The 19,751-nt window shown below is 36.7% G+C and overlaps 1 long non-coding RNA gene across 1 annotated transcript in view; it reads right to left on the bottom strand.

Moving 5' to 3' along the window:
• The window catches only part of LOC132374189 (uncharacterized), an 82,343-nt gene extending 62,920 nt beyond the window's left edge, over positions 1-19,423 (bottom strand). The window contains exon 1 of the long non-coding RNA XR_009505596.1: positions 19,274-19,423. This is a non-coding gene — a long non-coding RNA (uncharacterized LOC132374189). The remainder of the gene's footprint in view (positions 1-19,273) is intronic.
• Between the last annotated feature and the right edge of the window lie 328 nt (positions 19,424-19,751).

The raw sequence follows: 19,751 nt of genomic DNA on the forward strand, positions 1-19,751 counted from the left end.
TTTCCTGGAGCCATGAAATCCACATGGCCGAGCAAGATCAGAACAGCTTTAGGAGTCAAGGAAAGTAGGAGGTGGGTCAGACTGAGATCTTCAGCACTATATAGGGAAAAGAGCCCTGCTGGCAAAGGAGTCTTGCAGTCACTAACAAACAGATGTGTGGGACATGATCACATGAGGTCTGGTCTGAGAGGCAGATGGTGGTAGAACAGCAAATGTGAGTTGGAGGAGAAGGAAGGATGGTGTTACTAGGAAAGCATGATGATCTGGGCTCTCTCTCACTCCTGTTCAGATCTCTGTGGAAACTTTGGGAGGGGACAGTGCTACTGAAACGGGGAACAGTGTGCATATCTCTACCAAAGTATTAACAATGGTTATCAACATGGTGGCATCAGGCATGATACTGGTGTTATTTCACTTAGCATTTTTAAGTAATTACTTCTAAAGAATGCATTTTATGGGTTATACATACATACATATATTACATACGTGGGATCCCATGATATATGTATATATGTATATCCCATAACATTAATATATATGTGTATGTATATGCATATATATTCTCAATTTTTAACTTAAGTTGAAAATACTGGCTTGGATGAGAGAAGACATGGTAAGAGCTCTGAATGTGTAATGTTTTCTCAGGAACAAGTCTTTATATCTCTATTTTACTCCAGCTGTATTTTTTAAATTACTTGGCTAATACTAAACTCACGTTCATAGAGAAAATTATCAACATTTTATATAAAGTTGTTGACATATAAGACTGAATGGAGTCTAACAATCATATTTACTGATATGTCAGTTGTTAAACACTGAGCAGATGTCTTCATCAGCTTCTCTACAATGATGTCTAAATAGTTTTAGGGAGATTTCTACTAATCAGGAAGCTACATAGTGATTTCCTCCCAATACTGTTCCCTATATCAAAATTTTTACTTCTTAGTTATTTCCTATATCTCTCAGCTCCCCTAATCTGGAAACAATTAGGCTCTCCTTATTTCTTTCCCAGTCTTCAGGGTTATTCAGAGGATTATAAGCACGAGTTCTAGAATTAGGCTCCTGGTGTTTAAATTCCACGGATGCCTAAAATATATGTTTTTTGCCCTCAGAGAATTTACAATGTAATCATTGAAAAGAACCATGTACACTAGTTTCTTCAGCACAAAATAGAAACGAGTAGCATAAATATAATATTGGCTGAAATCGTAGAAAAATATCATGGAGTGAATGATATTTGAATGGGGATTTTATCAATAGTGTGCTTTAGGGATAAAAATGGTGTTAGGCAGAAGGGAATTTCAAGCAGAGAAATGACTTTAGTGAAGATATGAAAATGACAACTGTTCTGATGTTTAGGATGGTGGGAGTATGCATTGTGTTGGGGAGAGCTGTGAGAGACGGTTAAAAATATCTTGGTGGGACACGAATGCCTAATAATTCTGATTTGCTTTACTACCCATTTGACTTTATGGATCATTAAAAATAATTTAGTATAAATGTTAATAGCTAGTATAGCTCACTCTGAGGTTGTTTCTGCACTTGAGAGCAACCAGTAAAACATTTTCATTCAACCATTTATTTTACTACCTGTTGCCAGAGAAATAGTTTCCTTGATTTTTAAAAAATATTAAAAATTGACTGAATGACTGTTTTTTTTGAAAATTAATCGGGGGCTTCCCTGGTGGCGCAGTGGTTAAGAATCCACCTGCCAAGGCAGGGGACACAGGTTCGAGCCCTGGTCCGGAAAGATCCCACGTGTGCAAAGCAACTAAGCCTGTGCGCCACAACTACTGAGCTGGCAATCTAGAAGCCACGAGCCACAACTACTGAGCCCAAGTGCCACAACTACTGAGGCCGTGTGCTTAGAGCCCGTGCTCCGCAACAAGAGAAGCCACCACGATGAGAAGTCCATGCATCACAACGAAGAGTAGTTCCCACTCGCCGCAACTAGAGAAAGCCCGGGCGCAGCAAAGAAGACCCAACACAGCCAAAAATAAAATTAATTAATTAAAATATTAATCGGCTTGTTTGAGGCAGGTATAAATGCAAGCTAAACACTTAGCATATTCGAGTGCATATATTCACAGTAGGGACAGATATCGAAGTAATAAGAAAATTTGAGCCACTGACATCTACATCTGGCAATTTTTGTTAAATGAACATCCCTCCTCACTAGGGAAGAAATTAATGTTTTATAGAACAAGGGTTAGCAAACTTTTTCTGTAAGGGCCAGGTAGTAAATATTTTAGGCTTTGCAGGCCAAATGGTCTCTGTCACAACTACTCTTCTCTGTTTTTCTAGAGTGAAAGCAGTCATAGACAATATGCAAATGAATGAGCTTGGCTGTCTTCCATTTAAACTTTACTTATAAAGTCAGGCAGTGGGCCAGATTTGGTCTGTGGCTTGTAGTTTGGTGACCCTGTTCTAGAAGGTTATTAGGATCAGGTATGTAAAAAGTTGAATAAAATTAATGCAACACTAAGAGACCATCACATAAAAATGAATGTTTACCAGATGTTTACTCTGAACCACTAACAGGAATCCATGCAGGGAATAGGCTTTTCTGTGGTACAGATACATCTAACTCAGGGCTGAATCCATAGTTAGAAAAAATTCTGTTTTTATATGTCTTTCACTGTTGCAGGGCAAAGGGAAAAATCAATCCAATTTACATAAAAATTAGATATAGTTTAATGATAAATATATCCCACAGAAACATAAGCCCAGAAACTACCATAAACCTGAGTCTCATAAGAAATAAAATTTGGAGTAAGCAATAAGCGTAGTGTCAGGAACTTTTCTCAGTTCCTCCCAGGGGTGATCTTATTTTTTTCTCCAGAAAAACCCTGAATTTAACCAAGAATGTGAAAGACCTATACACTGAAAACTATAAGGCACTGGTGAAAGAAACTGAAGAAGACACAAATAAGTAGAAAGATATTCTGGAAAAAATTAATATTGTTAAAATGTCCATAGTACCCAAAGCAATCTACAGATTCAAGGCAATCCTTATCAAAATTTCTATGGCATTTTTTGCAGAAACAGAACAAACAATCCTAAAATGTGTATGGAAGCACAAATGGCCCTGAATAACCAAAGCAACCTTGAGAATGCAGAACAAAACTGGAAGCATCAAACTTCCTGATTTCAAACTATATAACAAAGGTAGAGCAATTGAAACAGTATGGTTTTGGCATAAAAACAGACACATAGATTAATGAAACAGAATAGAGAGCCCAGAAATAAACCATATATGCATATATACAAAAGCATATATGGTCAATTTATGTCAAAGGAGCCAAGAGTATACAATGGGGAAAAGACAGTCTTCAATAAATGGTGTTGAGGGGGAAAATAAAGGAAAGAAAAACCCTATGAAGTGAATACTAACATCATCTCCATTTGATGAATAAGGAAACTGAGGCACAGACATCTGAAGAATTTTCCCTGGCCACATGGATAGAGAATGGTAAAACTAGATTTTTAATCCAGTGAGTCTATCTCAGGAGCCAATACTTTTAAACACTGCCCTAAACTGCCATTAGGTTTACGTCAATTTGTTCGTTGACATTTGAGCTAGTCTCTGAAAATAAATAGGATTTACTTAATCATAATAGCTAACATTTGTTGGTCACTTAATATATGCTTGAGCTTTTTACAAATTATCTCCTTAATCTTCACAACCCTACTTTGTGGATATAAAGAAGACAGCATCATCCAAAGCAACATCAACAGCAATTAGTAGGCCCAGAATGCTAGCCTGGAAAACCTGACTCTAGACCCCGCAGTGTCGATCTTCAGAGCAGGTGAAATGGTCTGAACAGATACAGTAAAGAATGTACAGAGATAAGGCGGCTGCCAGTTGGGGAAGGGAGGTATTAATTGGGGAAAAGTGAGAAAGTGACTTGCTAGGTAGGGTGGCTCCTAGATTATTGGTAAAAGAAGCTAATTTTTTGATATAGGAAGCAACTGAGATCCACAAAAGACTTGTGGCTCAAGGAACACAAAATAAAGTTGTGTTTGGGGAGGTTCTATAGCAATAAGCAGAGAAGACTGGAAAGGAAGATGAGAGATGGGGGAACAACAAAAAAATCATGAGGTTTTGTTATTTCGCAAAAGAGTGGGAGGTATAAAAATTGAGAAAAAGGAATGATACAGACACAAATTTCAAAGGAGATTATGATTTGAGACTGGTTGGTCACATGAGATCTAGAAAAGGATAAAGGGAAGATTAATTCAAATGCTGAGCCTGGGATATTTGACAAAGAGGATGAAGAAAGAGAAAAGCCATTGAGTTCACCATCAGCTACCTCTGCAAGTGCAATTTCCATAGCGTGATGTGAATTAAAGGCCATTTTTCAAAGGGAAACAAGATGATGTCTTGAAACCAAGAGAAACAGCTGAAACTGGAAATTCAGATTCAAGGAGTCATCCACATGACGACATCAGTGAAATCCTGGGAGTACTTGATTCTTTAATAAAAGGAAGTTCAGAGTGAGAAATGAGGGCAGTGAGCAGGATGGCCTTCCTCTGGAAGTTAGAAAAAGAAGGCTTGCCAGGAAGAACACAGGACAACCTATTAGAAATGCAGGAAACAGAATGGCAATAGTACAGGCCTCAGAAAGGGAAGGCTCAAAACACAAGTGTGTGGTTAAGAGTACCAGATGCGATGGTCTAAGAAGATGAAGACTGGAAACGAGCTATTAGACTTTGTAAAATATTGGCTTCTGATTACACTGAAAGGAAGAAACAACAGAAATATCTATCAATAAGTGAATGGAATAACAAATTGTAGGATATCCATGCAATGGAATATTGCTCTGCAATAAAAAAGGAATGGACTAACCAATGATTAATCCACGAAACAGCATGGACTGATCTCAAAATAACTGTGCTGAAATATACCAGACTAAAAAAAAATACTGTATGATTCAATTTATGCAAATTCTGTAAAGTTAACTAATCTCTATTGACTGGAAGCAGATCAATGATTGCCTGGAGAGAGTCGAATAGATTGTAACAAGGGCATGAAAAAATCTGCTGGGGTGGTGGATATGTTTGCTAGAATAGTTGTGGTGATTTCATGGATTTAAACATATGACAAAATTCATCGACTTGTACACTTTTAATACATGCAGTTTTTTGTATGTCAATTATACCTCAATGAAGCTATAAAATAAAGAGTTTATGGAGTTATAGTGATCAAGTTAGATTTCAAGGGGTTAGTAAATGGCAAATGGAAATAAAATTAGCAGGTACCCTAGACCACACAGTATGTACACATTTTAGAACATTGTCCATAAAAAAATAAACTATTGCATGACCAGGGAAAGTGACAGTTTTCATCTTTTTTAAAGATGGCAAAGACCTAGCTTTTCGTTATTTTCTATTTACTTTTCCCCCTGTAGCTCTGAGGTAAAATATATAAGTGCCATTTGTTTTCTAGTAATATTTTTTTCCCAGAAACAGAAGGATAAGTTGTAGAAGAAATATGTTTTAATTATTTATTGAAAACGCACACTACCTCAAAAAAAAATAACACCAAAAATAAAAGTGTCTAATTCTGAAAGCATGAGAGTGTACACAATTCTTGATAATTTCAGTTCTGTCGACTCAAACTAGCAACATCAGAGCATTCCATGCAGTTTTTAGCCTCCTTGTCACAAGTTTGCCTCAGAGGAAACTAATCTTGATGGAGAATTCTGCCTGCTTTGGGTGGGAAAAAATGCATATATGTGTGTAATCTCAAGACGAAACTTTAACTATGATTTTTGTGAAATGTTTGCCACCCAACTAAAAATATAAGTTTCTCCAAATTGCTACAATGTAGTTTTCATGATGGTTTTTTTTTTTTTTTTTTGGATCTGTGGAACTATTCTCAAACTATTCTATTCTAATGGCCTCATTTTCGTTTTCACCTCACACCCAAAAGACACTACTGTTTGCTGATTATCATTTCTCCTGTATAGAATAAGATTTAATTTTACTGCTCATTGCTCATAATATGTACATGGAAGCAGAGATCAGGCTTCCCTACCCCATCTCTATTTCTTCTTCAGATTAATAAGTCTCCCTTTCCCAATCACTGAGTATTGCACACAAGGACAAAAGAGATAAATGTTTACTGAAGCGTATTTAGAAGAGGAAAAGAAGGTAAATCCTCACTTAAAATTTTTCTTGCCTTTTCCCTTAGTTCGTTTTTTTTAACATCGGCTAGTATATGGAGAATAAGCTTTGACTGATGGATTTGTCTTATATTATAAGGGGTTCTAAAAGATGCATCTTATACTCACTGATCTATTTCATATTTTTAAAGATTATTCCATTAATATTGTTGCTTTTAATCCTAAAATATCTCTTCCATTGCCTCTCACGGTAATATCTCTTCCAATGCCTCTCACCGTGTCTCTCACGGTTTCTCTGAAGAGCATATGCTTGTATGTTGAGTTAGGGTTACTCAGATTGTGAACTCACAGAGAACAGTCAGGAAGCAGCATCCTGTTTGTATAAAAGTGTCATAAGCAGATGGGACTACTACATATTTTTTAGTAAAAGTTAAAAATATGTATGAAAAAGTGAAATAATATCACTTCTGGCCTTTGATATGGGGACTGCCACTTTTTAAGTAGCAGATCAAAGAGAAATCAGTCAATGTTCTTTCAAAGGAAGGTATTATTTTATTGACCCCATACAATTGCTGTTTTCTGGATCTAAACCAAAATCTATGACTATGCAACTATGCAATGAGGTTTTTCTTTTACTTTATCACATAATCATCCTCTTTTCAAGACAAACCTCCTCTGTGTTGAAATCCAAACTTAAATGAGTGATAACATTAATAATTGAATCCAAAAATCAATCTAATAGGATTATTGGAGGACAATTCAGGGCTGACTTACCAATAATAGCGATTACTCTTAATTATGGCTAGCATTTATTGCAGTCTACAGTACAAAGCACTTTAAATGGATTACCTTATTTCATATTCCTAGCAATACTATGTGGTAGATGGTATGAGCCCAATAGATTGGTAAACTGATATTTAAGCACTTAGAAAATTTGCCAAAAGTCACACAGCTGTTAAATGGTCTCAGACTCATGTCCCTTTAATGCCTAAGGCCACACTCTTGACCATCACACTGCTGTGTGTTGGCAGTTCTCATTTACATTTGTGTTTAAACTTATTTAGCAAATATTTCCGAAGTAATTAGTAATTGTTGTTCAATTTGTATGGAACTAGGGTTTCAAAGATGGCAGAAATATGGTTTATAGTTCTTATCATTATGGATGGTATGAAACATCTAATTAATCATCTCAAATGATAACACTGTCCTGAGAAAGTGACTGTTCAATCTTATGCTTTCTGTAATACTGCTACCCCAAAATAATAGGAACTATTAAAATAAAATCAAATATATTTACTGGTGATCTGAATTGTTTACCTTCCTTGTTTTCCTCACTATCATTCAAAACAGATTTTAACTCTCTCACGATGAGGTCAAATGTAAATAACAATAACAATAAATGGATTTTTACTTTCTGCTTATATATTTTACCTATATTCTTGGTTTCTTACTGTTTAAAAAATATAAAATTTTCAGTAGCATGTATATATATGTAGTCAAAAGTGGTATTTGCATAGTACCAAACGAAACTGGTGATTTCGTTTAAAAAAAATGTAATGTTAAAAAGTCATTTTGTTATGCTTAGTGAAATAAGCCAAAGACAAATACTCTACGTTATCACTTATATGTGGAACCTAAAAAATAAAACAAATGAATATATGTAACAAAACAGAAACAGACTCAGAGATGTAGATAACAAACTAGTGGTTAACAGTGGGGAGGAGAAGGGGGTGCAAGATAGGGGTATGGGATTAAGAGGTATAGATTACTATATATAAAATAGGTAAGCTACGAAGATCTGTTGACAGCACAGAGAAGTATAAACCACTATTTTGTAATAACTTTAAATGGAGTATAATCTATGAAGACATTGAATCACTATGTTGTACACCTGAAACTAAAATAATACCATAAATCAACTATACTTCAATTTTTTTAAAAGTCATTTTGTTTCAGAGTAGCGAGACAATCCATGTAAGTTGACTATTTTTGCTTTTCACTTATTGTGGCATGTGAAGAGAGCTGGATATTTTCTCCCTCATAATTTTAATATGTGGGTTATAATTAGTATATAAATATGATTATTCAGAAAAACATCACTTAAAAGACCTCTATATATTGTTTTATTACATGCAGCTATTAAGTCTAACAGACTCCATGTTACTTCTTGATACTATGCAAGCTTTACGGCATTATTCTGAGTTTCTTGGTTCACTGTAAGTGAAAAGTATTATCATCATCCTTTTCATATCATTGTCATGTGAATATATTCAAATGTGTGTCTGTGAACTGTTTAATTAGATTTGTGAGGCTCTTATGAAACTGTCATCAGCAGAAATGAAAATGCAAAACTTGTAAATTATATTTTTTTATATGTGTTAAAGTTGAGACTACTATGTTTTGCTGAAGAAATTGCCCTATTAAAAAATAGCAACATGTATCCTTAAAGCAGAGGGTGTGTGATTTATAGGAGTAGCAAGCTTGCCTAGAAATGGGATGCCTGAAGTATCTTTACCCTGTTTATTTATTCTAGGTGCTTACTGACTTCTCAAGTTGCTGCTGGTATAACATAAATACAAGCTGAAACTCATAATTGTTAAGTTTCAAAATTTGCTAAAGTAATGTTTTTCTCCTGCTACTCTAAATATTTGAAGATGTATTTGAATAGCTCAGTCTCTTTTCATCCATCTTTAAAGCACACATCCAACTCTGTAAATTGTGTTGAGCCTCTCTTTTAATAGGATGTAGATGAGTGAGACTTATTTTCCTGTTTCTGACATGCTTGAACGAGAAAACAAAGCTCCTCCACCATCCCCCAAGTGGAAAAACCTCACTATGCTAGATGGGTTTTGAAAAATAAAAACACAAATCAAAACCTTCTAACAGCACATCTGTTCTTATTTATAGGAATTAGATGATACAAGTTGCAGCTCAGAATCAGAGGTAAGCATTACATTTAATCTGTCATGCCTGGAGGTTTTTATGGAGTTCAAACATTTTAAAAGGTTTGGCTTGACAAAACTCTCTCATTATGTTTCTTGAGGTAGCACTGTCATTTGTGCCCAGTATCACACTAACAACATTTCCAGTTCAGCAGGAGCAGACATTGTTCATTGCATTTTATTTGATCTCAGGCTATTTAATACTAGAAGATGTTGTGTGCACACCATTCCTTTAGGATTTTAAGCCACTGGGTTAAAGGTACACCCAATTATGTTATATCTTTAAGCAACTTGAAAGTGCAGTTATATATAGAAATTTACCACTGAACTATGCTTAAATGAAGTGAAGGTTGTGAAACACACTGACAAAAGATAGGGAATTCAAAGTAAAAAACGACATTTTGTCCTTCGCTTGTGCAGCTTTAAAAATGAAGGAAGTTGAGTAGAATACAAGATAAACTTGAAGAGATTGGGGATTTCATTTTTTTAAATGCTTCTATAGACTGCATCATATACAAGGTAATAATAATTGTTTATATGATAACATAATTATCATATGTTATATGGGAATTTAAAAAACTCTTTCACATATGTCATTTCATTTGAAACTTAAAGTGGTCCTGGGGTATACATGGAATAGTTTAGGACTAGTCTGTTTTCCCCCTAAAGAATACATGGAGAATCTATGAGTATTTTCTTCACAATTATAATGCCAGTAGGAAATGTAGCTGCATATTGGACCCAGTTCTTTAGACGTCAAGGTTGACCCTCTTCATACTACACAGTCACACTACTGCCATAAGGATAGGTGTGTGCATACACCAGTACACTCATGTGCAAGCATGCACACACACGAAAACAGCAAGAAAAAGAATAAAATCAGAGAGAAAGCAATGTGTATTTGCTGGATGAATTAGGGTGCTCTCTGTCCTGGACAATTCAACTCTACCTCGTATAAACATTAAGGAGATTTATTGATTGATGTAAATATAAAGTCCAGAGCCACTGCTCTCATGAGTCTCCTAGGTTTGTTCTCAAATGTGTCAGATTTACTTGTAGGCGTCCCTTATGTTTGCAAAGGTCAATGGCAGTTTCGAGAAATCTGTGACCTAGAGTTCTCAAGCATAAATCGTGACTTTCCTGTAGGTTGGATCAGACTTGAAATCATCCTTATAGCCAAGGGTAGGACACTTAGATTTAGGTTAGCTACAGTGATCTTTGTTGCTAGGGTGAACAGGAATATCCTGTCTGGAACTGGCCATTTATGTCCTATCCCTTTTACTGGTCCTATTAATCACAAGAATGTTACACAATGGCAGGGGGAGGGGGGAGGTACCATCAATTCTATGGAGACAACCACAATGTATACTACAACTAAGTTTCAGTGTGTAACTGCTCTGTGTTGGGTATGTAGAATTCTAATTATTTGACTGCAGGCATAGAGGGATGAATTAATGTAATCCTAAGTACATGTAGCTTAATCTTATGTTACAGATAAACAAAACCATTAATTCACTTTTCTTCATTCATTCAGTTTTATCCCTATTCCTCACTTTGCATTATCTTTCCCCTAACAAAGCAACGTTTTGAATGCATTTGATAGGTATCTCTTTGTTGATGTATGCTTCATAAAATTTGTTTTGTTGTTTTGCATTTTCATAAATAGTAGTGTTGATCTTATTCCATTTCTCACTTTTGAAGTTCACAATACGTTTCTATAATATACCTATACTTGTACAGGTATACCCAGTTCATTGCTTCTTACTGTTGTGCAATTCTCTAAGGTGAGCATAAGTAGAATTTTACTTAATCACTTTCTCTGTAATGGATACCCATTTTGCTTCTAACTTTGCACCATCACTAACATCACTGCAATAAATTCCTGCCAACATCTTCTTATAAACTTGTGTAAGCATGTATCTGACTTATATACCCAGGACCGGAATTATTTGGAATGTGGTATTCATATACTGACTTTGACTAGGGACTCATGAGTGGCTCTCCAGAATGACTCCATCAGTCTATAGTAGGAATCTATGAGACCATCTACCAAACTCAGCAATAGCCCATGGTTTCGAACAGGTCACATTGCAGAAATGGAAATTAATTTTTCTACTTTAGGAGAAAGGGGTTTAACAAAGGTAATTTCCATGCTTTCAAAAAATTATTGAATGGGATACAGCAGCAAGTCTAGGCTGGGTTGCTAGGAATGACACCAGAATGATATTCAAATACCTTTAAAAGGGTAGCTACAACCTCTGAGGCCACCCTGAACTACGGAGATTAAGAAGCTGTTGTACCTGCTATCTGTGTATCAGGAAACTACAACTAGAAAGAAGGTCCCACCATTACTACAGATGCAAATACTTCTTGGCATCCCCAAAGGATGTTCAGAATGCCAGAGAATGGGACATAGCTGCAGAAACTACTCACAGCTCTTGACTCATTCCTGCTCAGAAAGCAGATAAAAGGGCAAGGAGAGGTCCTTTGTCATATTTTCATCTTCCAAATGCATGAGTGTTTACCTTACTGGTAGAACTTAATTTGTTTCCAGAACCTTAGCTGCAAAGGAGTGTGGGAAATGTGATTTTAGCTTTCTGGCTTCTGTAATACAGAAAAGTACATTAAAAGTGGGGTGGAGGGCTTCCCTGGTGGCACAGTGGTTGAGAATCTGCCTGCCAATGCAGGGGGCACGGGTTCGCGCCCTGGTCTGGGAAGATCCCACATGCTGCGGAGCAACTAGGCCCGTGAGCCACAATTACTGAGCCTGCGCGTCTGGAGCCTGGGCTCCGCAACAAGAGAGGCCGCGATGGTGAGAGGCCCGCGCACCGCGATGAAGAGTGGTCCCCACTTGCCGCAACTAGAGAAAGCCCTCGCACAGAAACGAAGACCCAACACAGCCATAAATAAATAAATAAATAAATAAAAGAACGTGAATTTCTAAAAAAAAAAAAAAAAGGGGGGGGGTGGAAAGGATTTTGAAAGGATCAATCCACAGCATTTGTCATGCCATCTTTCCACATTTGACCTTCTAATGTGTGTAAAATTCGTTTTAGCTTTTTCTCTATGTATTTTATAACCTAGAGTTTCCACTTCTATAAAATACCTATTCATATTATTTTTTGTTTTTCTAGTTGGAATCTTGAATCTTTTGTTGCTTTCATTATATATTCTAGACATAACACACTTTGCCATTTTGTACGGTGCAAGCATTCTTCTCAAACTGTATGCCTGTTTACTTGTTCATGTACCTATATTTCAAGCAAGATTTCCTTGCAGAGAGTTGGGGCTATGTGACTAAATATGGGAAATGGAATGAGAGTAAAGTTATTATGAGCGACTTACAAATTATCTCCAACATATATACCACCTGCCCTGGATTGACCATAACCATTCCTTCCTTCCTGCTGACTGCAAATAACAATAACTGGAATGACTTCAGAAGCCATGGATCAAGCATGGAAGACCTATGACACAACCTTGAACTGATCAGAATCTCCCATAAGACAAAAATGAACTTCCCATTTATTTAAATCACTGAAATTTGGGGTTTCTTCATGACTTCAATTGAACCTTTATCCCAACTAATAACATTCTTGAAGTTTGGTGATAAACCCTCATTCATCAGAATGTACTGTAAGTTGTGTAGATGTACTGTTGGATTGGTTTGGCTAATACTTTATTACTGGTATTTGCATTTACTGGTATAAGCAAAATGTGGCTAAAATTTTATTTTCTTATATAATCAGTAGTATTTTCTTCTATAATCTGATATAGATCATGATTTTTGAATAAAATTATATGACATAAAATAATCTAAACAGCTTTTACTTCTTTTAATTTCTCAGAAAAAAAATGCAAAATGTATGTGATCTGGATTGAAGTGTGTCCCCCCGAAAGATATGTTGAAGTCTGAACCCCAGTAACTGTGAATATAATCTTATTTGGAAATAGAGTCTTTGTGGATGTAATCAAAGTTTCAGTCTATCCAGTCTATCCATATTTCAAAGTATCACACAATGTGTTGTGGAGAGAAAACACCAAGAGTGTGCCTGGATAAACGTTTGTTAGAGAGATTAGGTATATGACTCAGGGATGCAGTCAACTATCTCAGCGGAAATGCTGCTTGGACAGAGATGGGAATACCTGAAGAAAGGTACTGGATTTGTGGGATGCTATAGGTAGGACGTGGGTGGCTAGAGCTACTTGGCAACAAACATGTGTTATCTTTAAAGAAAAGAGAAGAAAGACTCAAACAGTGGCTCAGAGGCCAGGGGGCTTTTCAAGGACTGAGAGATTGGGGTTGCCACTGCTGTGGGGGGAGAGGGCAGGGACGCTGCTGAGGAGGGCTCAGAGAGTGGGACCGCCCTGAGGGGCCCAACGGACAGAGCCACGAGGAGTATTTTCAGGCCTTGAAATCTAATGGAATTTGCCACGCTGGGTTTCAGACTTGACTGGTACCTGTGGTTTTTGTCCCCCTTCAAATGTCTTTCTTTTGGAATGGGAATGTTTGTCCTATGCTTAGCTCACCATAGAATTTTGGAAAAAGATAATTTTTTCCCCCTGTTTTAGACATCCATGGATGGAGAGGAATTTGGCCCTCACATGAACCATCTCCAGCATAAATGTAAAATATAAAACTATAAAATTCCTAGAAGGTAACAGAGGAGAAAATGTAGATGACTTTGAGTTTGATGATGACTTTTTAGATGCCACGACAAAAGTACACTCTGTGAAAGAAATAACTGATAAACTGGACCTGAATAAAATTTAAAATTTTCTGCTCTGAGAAAGAAATTGTCAAGAGAATGAAAAGACAAGTCACAGACTGGGAAAAAAATATGTGCAAAACACATATCTGATAAAGGATTGTTAACCAAAATATAAAAAGAACTCTTAAAACTCACAAATAAGAAAACAAACAACCCGATTAAAAAAATGTGCCAAACACCTTAACAATTACCCCACCAAATGAGATATACAGGTGACAAATCAGCGTATAAAAACGTTGCTCCACATCATATATCACCAAAGAAATGCAAGTTAAAACACCACTGAGATATCACTACATACCTATTAGAATGGCCAAAATTCAAAACACTGACAACACCAAATACTGGCAAGGATATGGAGTAATTCTTGCTAGTGGGAATGCAAAATGGTACAGCAACTATGGGAGACAATTTGGCAGCTTCTTATAAAACTAAGCACACTCTTACTATACAGTCCAGCAGTCAGGCTTCTTGGTATTTATCCAATGGAGTTAAAAACTTACTTCCTACACACAGAAGTTCATAGCAGCTCTATTCACAACTGTCAAAACTTGGAATCAACTCTGACATCCCTCTGTAGGTGAATGGGTAAACTAGGTACATTTAGACAATGGAATATTATTCAGGGCTAAAAAAAAAAAAAAATGAGAGCTATTAAGCCACAAAAAGACATAGAAGAAACTTAAATGCATATGGCTAGATGGAAGAAACAAATATGAAAAGACTACATAATGTATGATTTCAACTATACGACATTCTGGAAAAGGCAAAAATATGGAGACCATAAAATAATCAGTGGTTGCTGGGGGTTAGAGAAGAGGGAGTGATGAATAAATAGACACAGAGTATTAAAAACTCAGTAAGACTGCTCTGTGTGATACTGTAACAGTGGATACATGTCATTGTGCATTGGTCTAAACCCACAGAATGCACAACACCAAAAGTGAACCCTAATGTAAACTATGGACTTTGGCTGATAATGATGTGTCAGTGCAGATTCATCAATCATAATAATGCCCCTCTCTGGTGGCGGATGTTGATAGTGGGGAAAGCTATGTGGGCAGGGGGTGTGTGAGAATCTCTGTACCCTCCACTCAATTTTGCCATGAATCTAATATAACTCTAAAAGATAAAGTCTATTTTTTTAAAAGAAGTTCACCAAAAGCTAAGAGAGAAAGCATAACCTTGCCAACATCTTGATTTGGGAGTTCCAGCTCTAAAACTTTGAAAACAAATTTCTGTTGTTTTGAGCCACATATTATGTGCTAGTTCATTACAGTAGCCCTAGGAAATTAATAAGCATAGAATAAGTTATCCTGGATAGTTTGGTAATTGTCATCTGAATCCATCTAGGATTAATTTCTTTAAAAAATTAGGGTGGGTAAGGGCTGCTGGAATGGAAACATGTCTTTAACTACCAATTCAATTTACTTCATGTTAATAAGTGTTCAAATTTCCTACTTCTTGCATATTTTAATGAATTTGTCATGTCATCTCTTTTCATTACATATTTATTAACATCATATAACTAGCATGAAAATGATCTCTTCTTGTTTAACAACCCTTCCTTTAGTTTATCTCTCCTTTTAAATTTTCTTATAAGCAGCAAGGAGAAATCAAGGGACTCTTTAAATACTTTGCTCAGAAAAGTTTTCAGCAAGATCACCCAGCTCTTTAGGCACATTTTCTACCTTGTACATTACTGCAGGCAACAGTATTGCTAAACTCCAGTTTTCTATCAGATCTTCTTCATTTTCCTTTAAATCCTTGTGTTCAAGGCACTTTAAGTTTTCATTAGCACACTCCTCAAAATCTTTACATCTTTTCTTGCTTCTTCCCACCCCTCCGTTCCAAAGTCATTCTCATATTTTAGAATTTTTGTTATTGCAGCATTCCATTTCTAAGGTGCTAAAATCTGAATTTAGTTATCTATAACTGCATTAAAAATAATCCTAAATTTAGTAGCTTAAAACAACAAACACGTATTATTTTGCATAGTTCCTGAGACCAGATACCTCACTTCCTTGCCATATGACCTTCTCTATAGGCTGCTCGAGTATCCTCACAACAGGGCAGCTGGCTTCCCTCAGGAAGAGCTATGCAAGAGAGGCAACCCAAGCTAATCTTACAAGTGACATACCATCATCTCTGCTGTATTCTATGGTCACACAGACCAACCATGGTACAGTGTGGGAGAAGGCTGCATAAGGGTCTGAATAGCAGGAAGCTGGGATCATGGGAGGCAGGGGCGGGGGGTGGATCTTTAAGGTTAGCTATTATGGTTATTAAGGTATAATTTCCATCAACACCCTGAAGACTGGGCTTTGTCAAGAGTAACAAATTAAAGTCTGCTTGATCTTCATCTAACAGTGATCAACTGAAATGGCTATATTAAGATTTATTATATCATAGGGATTTCTATGATTTGACTATGTAGGTAATAGGTGCTTGTAATCAAAAAGTAACAGACACATGATTTAAAAATGTGTATGAGTATGAGGTTTCACTTATAATATATGCCCACCATCCTGACCCTTGAGGACAATTTCATAATAAAGCTCATTTTTATAAGTGACATCTTCTTAATCTTAGTTTCAAATGAAGCATAAATGGGACTGAAGTGCTCGTTTGGACTAATGGTGCAGTCAGGTTATTTCAATTAGAGTCACCCAGCTACTAGTGAGCTGACTGTACCATTGGAACAGTTACTTTAAACTACTGACCAAGTCTTGCCAGACTCAGCAGGCAACATCTAATGTGATTACCTCCTAATGTGTTTCAGCAGTTAGGAAATCTATAAAACAGTTTTAACAGGGCTTAGAAATACCACTTCTATAAAATGGACTGGCATAAAGTTAATTCTTTAATGCATTTCATTAAGAGGAAAGTGTTTACTTTCCTCTATGCAAAAATCCACTCGTTAATCTAGGAAATATCACCTGAGAATGCTATTGAAGTCAATAATATCAAATAAAATAATGACAGGTACTGACAAGGACTCAACAAATTCTACTCCAAAATATATTTCCCTATTAGAGTTGCTGTAAACTATGCTTGGATTTAGCCATCTTGGCAGAAGATTTAAAAAGAAAAGACACATTCACAGCTATGCAATTAGAGGAGAATCACACCAGCAATTAGTTGTAGAGTAGGTGTTACTTCTGTGTTGGTATCTATTTTCAGTTATTTATGCTTTGGCTTTTTTTCTTTGTTTCTTTCTTTCTGAGTGTTTGCAGGCAAACATCGGCAGACTGAGCTTATCTTTGATAGGATCCCAGAATGCTGGTATTAGGAGGAAGTTTAACCTAACCCTGCTAAGTTCCATTTAAAACTTATCTTCTTGTGAAGCAACTGATTTTTACATGTGGAATTTGATGTCTAGCCTAAACTCAAATAATTTTAGTGGTAGAACTCACTGTTTTCTGAGGAAGCCTGTCCTAAAACAAGTCAGTTTGTTCAGTTAGAAAGTTCTTCCTCATATTGAGATTGAGTTTATCCATTTGAAGTTTCTACATGGTGACAAACTCCACCCTTGTTAATATTTAGCATGAGTCTCATTCCTTTTCCACAGGACAATCCTCTACAGAGGTATGATAGACCCTTTTGCATTTTTGTTGGTTGCTATCTTCATGAAGCTGAAGGATACCATCCTATTTTGACTTGCTTATCATCAAGGTATCATTAGCTTTCCTGGGATGGGCTGGTGCTCGTGTTTTCATTCTGCATGCCCTTACAACACCAAGAAGGTGCCTGATTGCTATGTATTTCCAGATCATGAGAGATTTGGTCCTGCTGCCCACTGACATGGAAGGGGTGACTTTATTCAAAAGATATCAGCAGTACACTTCCCCAATAGTACACTTCTTGACCCACAGTGACACATGGGGTAGCTGAATAAAATCACCTTGACAGGCTGCATGCCAAGGTAAAACTAGTGAGGACAGGCATTGATCTTCAGGCTCATAAAATTTAAAATCAAGAGGAGTGCCAAATGAAATGTGAAGAATGTAGCTTCTTAAGGAACTGACACACCTAGAGTGATGTCAAATCAAGAGATAGGAAATTAAGAGGGGGATTCTGACAGTCAAGGAAGTAGTATATTATGTACACATATACTGAACACTCAAAGCATTTACTCAATGCTACAGTTATGAGTATCCAAGTAGTACTCTTCTGGAATGTTAGGGACATTTCCTAAATACCAGGATGAGAACTTGGAAGGGGTGGGTGGGTAGCAGTATGTATTTAATTATTCAAACTTCAATTAACAGGCATTTATTGATGCCTTGCACTGGGGTAGGTGATGTCTTGGGTACAGAGTATACAATTTTAGGCAGTGGCATACTCACAAGCTTACACTATTAGAACAGTACAATGCTCATAAATAAGCACAATATGCTGATTTTAAAGTTCTAAGAGAGCTTTGTATCTGGACTACTGATTTGAAAATACATTTTACAATGACAATTATAAAAGTTTTATGGGATTGCTTTTATTGTGTACAATTTTTATAGCTTTAAAAATACCAGTAAGAAGTTACATTTACCAGCTTTTCTAGGGTTTGAATTTAATGAAGAGGCCCTAATTTATATTTTATTTGCTCTGATCTGTCCTCTTCCAGGTTCTTTGCTCTGTCTGAAATTTAGGTGTCAGTGGGAGGAAAATGGATGAGAATGCCATAGAAATGCTGAACTTTTCACATAATCCAGCTCAGTATAGTTGAGCTAATGCTGTCAGTGAGCTTTGTAAACACAAACTGCTGTGTGCTAGATTTCTCAGGGACTAAGTAGTGAGGTGAGTCTCTTAGGTTTATACTGTAGAATTGAAAGCAAATCACTGAGAGGAAGTCCAAGTACTATCCATCAGTAGGAGATGATATATTTTTAAAAGGAAAACAGCAATTTGTCTATGAAGAAATGTCTTTTTATTAACAGAGTTACTAGATATTGCAAGTGATGGCTAACTGATCTCTTAGAGTTCTTTTCTAAAAAATATATTTTAACCGACTCCCATGTCCAGAGAGATGGAGTAGACACATTTACACTTTTCTTCCTGCTAAGTGAAGCTAAAAACCCTGGACATTTATACAAAAGAAACAAAAGAAGACTCTGAAGGTGGAGGAAAGAAGACAGGCAGGTTAAAGATCCTGAGACCCAAGGACAACATGGTGGTGAATTCCTTGGGTTTTCTTTTTGACTCATAGCACAGACTTAAAGGTAAAGGAGCCAGCAACTCAGGAAGGTCAATGTATATAGACAAAGGTGGCTCAAGAAAAGCCTGCTCTCTCTAGCCCAAGGAGGAGAAATGAGATAGCCTCAGAAGAAAGACAATTTTCAGACAATAGTGCATTACTCTAGTCAAGCACCACTGAAAAGATTATAGTCCCACCCCCATCAGCAAAAGCCAAGTGCGGAGTCTAGACCGTGCTTACCAGGCTGCACGGAGTTGTTCAAAATCCCACCAGGTGGTGTCAGAAAAAGCACAGTAGGGAACTGGATCTCTCATCCACGTCAGGCAGTGATAAGCTCCCAACTCCCAGGGCAGTGTCAGTGGAGACCACATATGCAGCCTGGACTTCACCCTAACCCTGTGGTTTAAAAAAAAAAAAAACTGGGTAAGAGCTGGAAGGGCCTCCTCCTCAGACACTCATTTCCTTCTACTCCACTCTGACTATAAAGCTCTCCTGTTTAAATTTTTTAACATTAGTTAGTTATTGAATGAGCCAGCATTTAAACCAACAAGCAATTTGAAATTAAAAAAAAAAGTTATATTCTCTTGACGAAATCAATAGATCTGTACACTCTAAGCCCAAATTCACCTGGAGCTTAGCATTTGACACTTTAGATGGTCAGGCATTTTCTAGTTAAACACAATCCCCAACACTTCCTATGACCCCCCAATTACCATTT

This window comes from Balaenoptera ricei, chromosome 11 (genome assembly GCF_028023285.1).
Source record: "Balaenoptera ricei isolate mBalRic1 chromosome 11, mBalRic1.hap2, whole genome shotgun sequence".
NCBI lineage: Eukaryota > Metazoa > Chordata > Mammalia > Artiodactyla > Balaenopteridae > Balaenoptera > Balaenoptera ricei.